Source organism: Pseudophryne corroboree, unplaced genomic scaffold (genome assembly GCF_028390025.1).
Source record: "Pseudophryne corroboree isolate aPseCor3 unplaced genomic scaffold, aPseCor3.hap2 scaffold_414, whole genome shotgun sequence".
In the NCBI taxonomy this organism is placed as follows: Eukaryota; Metazoa; Chordata; class Amphibia; order Anura; family Myobatrachidae; genus Pseudophryne; species Pseudophryne corroboree.
In genome coordinates, this window is record NW_026970048.1 from 28,831 (window position 1) to 34,279 (window position 5,449).

At 47.8% G+C, this 5,449-nt stretch overlaps 1 non-coding gene across 1 annotated transcript; it reads right to left on the reverse strand.

Annotated features, from left to right (window-relative positions):
- Positions 1 to 1,930: 1,930 nt before the first annotated feature.
- Positions 1,931 to 2,096, reverse strand: LOC135025215 (U1 spliceosomal RNA). Its single transcript, XR_010222000.1, has one exon. It is a non-coding gene; the product is annotated as a U1 spliceosomal RNA (small nuclear RNA).
- Positions 2,097 to 5,449: the final 3,353 nt, after the last annotated feature.

The following is a 5,449-nucleotide window of genomic DNA, read 5'->3' on the forward strand; positions in this document are numbered from 1 at the left end:
GCATGCCGCCTCCCTTCTTGACCACGCTGAAATTGCAGTCTCAGTGCAGTTCAGCGTGATCATAAAAAATGGGTTAGCCTCCTGTTGGTGCAGACTGTATGTGTGCGCAGGAAGCCGCCACCATTTTTGTGATCGCAGCTGTTGCATGTGATGTCATGCAGCAGCTCTGACCACGCCTCCTGTTTCTCCGTTGCCGACCCCATTTTGTAGCCCTGCCCATGCACCGCTCCATCTCCGACTTGGAAATGGATTGTTGCTGACCCCCCCCCGAGCACCAATTGACAGTCAGAAGCGATCGCATTATCTGCGGGGTGCCGCAGAAAATGCAGGCGCATGCGTATGCTCTTAGCAATTTTTGCAGTTGGATTGCTTATTGCGATTGCAATCCAACCTGAATCAGGCTCTATTACCTATCACAATGCACTGCGGGTAGTACAAAATGGGGTTAATATAAGAGAAAACCCCCCCAGAGCTGTGCTCCTTAACTGTCCCTGGTGGCTAGTGGAGCGGCTGCCCAGTAATCAGTGTCCACGCCAGTGCGCACATGGCCCACCCCCTACAGCCACGCTGGATCTCGGTATACTGTGGGCACAGAAGTCCCTTACCTCCCTTTCATCAGCGGCCTCGTGATCCCGGAGGGCGGTGTGTGTGTGACTGACCTTAGGAAGAAACCGGAGCCTCCACTGCAGTGACCCAGCAACCAGGGCACGGGAGTATACTGCGCCGCTGGGAGTGATGGAGCTGCAGTAAAGATGTCTATTAGACCTAACCTGCTGCAGCCCTTGTAGATTCTTATAAAAAAAGTTCTTCTTTTCTTGTCAAAATTAATAGCTAAGAATAGGCTGCCTGAGGCAGCCCCCTGTTAAGTGGCCTGCTACTGAAGGCACCAACTACAAACTGAGCTCCCTGTTCATGGAAGCGAGGTTATAGAGCAGGGGGCGCTGAGCATCTTGGGAACAGTCAAAAGCTTTGAGCCTGTTGGTGCCTCAGATAAAGATCCTACTCTACACCCCAATGTGAATCCTTGTGGAGTCCAGTGTACCCCACAGAAGAAATGAATGTGTCACACCCATTGGCAGCAACATTAGAATAGCTGCTGATGGGCACAATTGAGAAAGGAAGGGGGGAAAACATTTGAATCCAGCACATATATGTAATTTGAATATGTAATTTGTACCTTCCTACTTTAAAATGTAATGGATGAACCTCACCCTGTGAGAACTATCTTCATGATCAAGAGATCTCATACGCAAGAAAAGCATGTGTTGGGATAGGGCTGTGGAGGGCGGCTGCTCGAGCACACCCCCGTCAAGTTAAGGAGATTCAACTGAGGAAGCACAAGGGAACTCTTGTCTGGGGACAACAACTGCAGGGAGACCACATCTTTTCAGATGAAAATGAGAGGGCGGAAGGCTGCCTAATACTGAAGCACCCTCAAACATCAAACCATATGCAACAACTAGTACAAGCATTCCTGGGGAAAGGTCTGCAGCAGACGGATTTGCATACGGTGATGTCATCCAAGCAGTGGGCCAAAGTTGGCTGGAACCCTCATCTGCATATGAAAAAAGAAAAGGGGCGCTTGGATGACCCCTAGTTCGCATTGAACACCCCCCACCCTCCTTTGGTGTGGGGCTCATGTTGGCCATGCCCCAGCCCCTGAAGCATTCAAGCTGATTTCTTGCAGCAGCTGGGCACTGTAACAGCTCCAGAGCTGCTCTGTAAGGCAAATAAAAGGGTGTGGGCCCTGCAACACCACCTTTAGTTCGCATTGTGCGTTGGAAGGCACAAAGTAAGCAGACGGGAGAAGTCAGGATAGTGCGCAAGGGCATAGAAGGGAGGGGCTCAAGAAAAGAGAAGTGGAAACAGACAGCAAACTAGGCTGGAGAGAGACCTGAGACAATGAGATCTAAATTATACCAGAGCCAACCAGGGGAAAGCACAAATGCAGTCCCCCCCCCTACCACAAATTATGCAGTCGAGATTCCCACATTTGGGGAAATCACAGAGGTCAGCATACCCAGAATGCAATGAATGAACCTCACCCTGGGAAAACAATCTTCATGACCATGGTATCACCTAAGCAAAATAAGTATGATTTGAGAAAGGGCTGGGGAGGGCCGCTGCTCAGGCACACCTCCGTCAAGTAAAGGAGATTCAACTGAGGCAGCACAAGGGAACTCTCATCTGGGGACAACAACTGCAGGGAGAACACATTTTCAGACGAATGTGTGAGGGCAGAAGGCTGCCTAATACTGAAGCACCCCCCAAACAACAAACCAAATGCAACAACTAGTGCAAGCATTCCTGGGGGAAGGCCTGCAGCAGATGGATTCGCATATGGTGATGTCATCCAAGCAATGGGTATAGTTGGCTGCAACCCTCGTCTGCATATGAAAAGAGAAAATGGTCGCGCAGGGCATGGCGGCCTTTGTGGGGTTGCGCTTGGATGACCCCTAGATCGCTTTATACACCCCCATCAGTGTGGGGCTCATGTTGGCCATGCCCCAGCCCCTGAAGCATTCAAGCTGATTTCTTGCAGCAGCTGGACCCAGTAACAGCTCCAGAGTTGCTCTACAAGACAAGTAAAAGGGTGTGAGCCATGCAGCACCACCTGTAGTTTGCATACACACATATATAGGACAGCATCTCTTATATGCCCCAGGGGCAATAAAATAGTATCCTTATCTAGGGTATCCGTCCATGCCGCTACAGCACTACACATACACACCCAGGCCGACGCAATTGCCGGTCTGAGTAAGGTACCTGAATGTGTATAAATGGACTTCAGGGTAATCTCCTGTTTGCGGTCAGCAGACTCTTTGAGGGTAGCCGTATCCTGGGACGGGAGGGCTAACTTCTTGGATAAGCGTGTTAATGCTTTGTCCACCCAAGGGGAGGATTCCCATCGTAACCTATCCGTTGATGGGAAAGGATACGCCATAAGAATCCTTTTGGAAATCTGCAGGAGATTCCCAAGCTTTTTCACATAACTCGTTCAGCTCGTGTGAGGGGAAAAGGTTACCTCAGGCTTCTTTCCCTTGTACATATGTACCCTCTTGTCAGGGATAGGGGGCTCCTCTGTGATGTGCAAAACATCTTTTATTGCCATAATCATATATCAAATGTATTTTGCCAATTTTGGCTGTAACTTTGCATCATCGTAATCGACACTGGAGTCAGAATCCGTGTCGGTATCTGTGTCAACAATCTGGATAGTGGGCACTTATGAGACCCTGACAGTCCCTGCGACATAGGATCAGGCATGGGTTGAGACCCTGACTGTCCCAAAGCTTCAGCCTTGTCTAATCTTTTGTGCAATGAGTTTACACTAGCATTTAAAACATTCCACATATCCATCCAATCAGGTGTCGGCGGAGACACCACATTCATTTGCTCCCGCTCCTCTCTAATATAGCCTTCTTCCTCAGACATGTCGACACACGCGTACCGACACACCACACACACAGGGAATGCTTTTACTGAAGACATTTCCCCCACAAGGCCCTTTGGCAGAACTGGCCCTAATCAATATGATGCCCTAGGCAAAATTTTGCCTGGTGCCCCCTAGCACCACCGCTGGTTCCGCCTCTGACCTTGCACCTCTTTCCCAGCACCATCAACCCTCACCCCCATAACAGTACTTATTTTGGTGTTTGTACCCCCTATATTTTAAACAGGAACAGTTCGCACATTTGGCGCACAGTCCAAAAAGGGGTGTGTTTTTGCTGGCAATGGGCATGTCCACACAATAGTACCCCCAATTAAAATTCTGCCACACAGTACTGCAATTTTATTCACATTTGATCACGCGATAGTGTCCATAATTCACATTACATCCCACAGTAGTATCACTTTACCTTATAAACGTTACTTCTCACAGTAGTGCTCCTTATTCACATTACATCACACTGAATTGCTCCTTATTTACATTACACCACACCCTATTGCTCTTTATTCACATTAGACGACACAGTAAATGCCCTTTCTATACACAACGCTACATATTAGAGCACCTTATACACATAATGCCACACATTAGTAATGCATTTATACACATAATTCCACACAGTAATGCCCCTTACACATATGAGACACATCATTAATGTCCTTATAAACATAATGCGTCTTACACATTATGACAACCTTTATTAATGCCCTTTTACACATAATGGCCCTCATTCCGAGTTGTTAGCTCGCAAGCTGCTTTTAGCAGCATTGCACACGCTAAGCCGCCGCCTACTGGGAGTGAATCTTAGCTTATCAAAATTGCGAACGAAAGATTAGCAGAATTGCGAATAGACACTTCTTAGCAGTTTCTGAGTAGCTCCAGACTTATTCGACAACTGTGATCAGTTCAGTCAGTTTCGTTCCTGGTTTGACGTCACAAACACACCCAGCGTTCGCCCAGACACTCCCCCGTTTCTTCAGACACTCCCGCGTTTTACCCAGAAACGGCAGCGTTTTTTCACACACACCCATAAAACGGCCAGTTTCCGCCCAGAAACACCCACTTCCTGTCAATCACACTACGATCAGCAGAACAAAGAAAAAACCTCGTAATGCCGTGAGTAAAATACCTAACTGCATAGCAAATTTACTTTGCGCAGTCGCAGAGCGAACATTGCGCATGCGCAATTAGCGGAAAATCGCTGCGATGCGAAGAAAATTACCGAGCGAACAACTCGGAATGACCACCAATGTCCCTTACACATATGCCGCACATTATTAATGCCCTTATACACATAATGACACACATAGTGCCCCTTACACATATGTTGCACATTATTAATGCATTTTTACATGACACACATAATGCTCCTTACTCATATTCCGAACACTACTGCACAATCAACCCACTCACATGCACACAGCACTCACACTGCCACTAACACTGTGACCTCTGCCTCTGCTTGGATACAGATGTGTCCTCATAAATCTTGCCTCAATGCTAACGTTGGGGCACCTTTTTTTTATTAAAATGCATCTTATTTGCATTGCTATGTTGTTAGGATGCACACGCAGCTTCTGCCGATTAAAATGATATGCAGCACGCCTATATACTGTGTGAGACTGTGGCTGTATCTGCATATGAAATGCTACACACAGAATATAGGCATGCCGCATATCATTTTAATCAGCAGAAGTTGCTGATGCCCCTAGGCATATCAAATGCCCTAGGCAATTGTCTAGTTTGCCTATGCCTATGGCCGGCTCTGCCCTTTGGAGAGACAGAGAGAGAGTATGCCAGCACATACCCCAGCGCTATATAACCCAGGAATAGCACAGTAACTTAATGTTTGCACAGTAGCGCTGCTGTATGTAATTTGCGCCAAATTATGTGCCCCCCCCCCTCTCTTTTCAACCCTCTTGTCTACCGTGGTATAAGCAGGGGAGAGTCCGGGGAGCTTCCTCTCAGCGGTGCTGTGGAGAAAAAATGGCGCTGGTG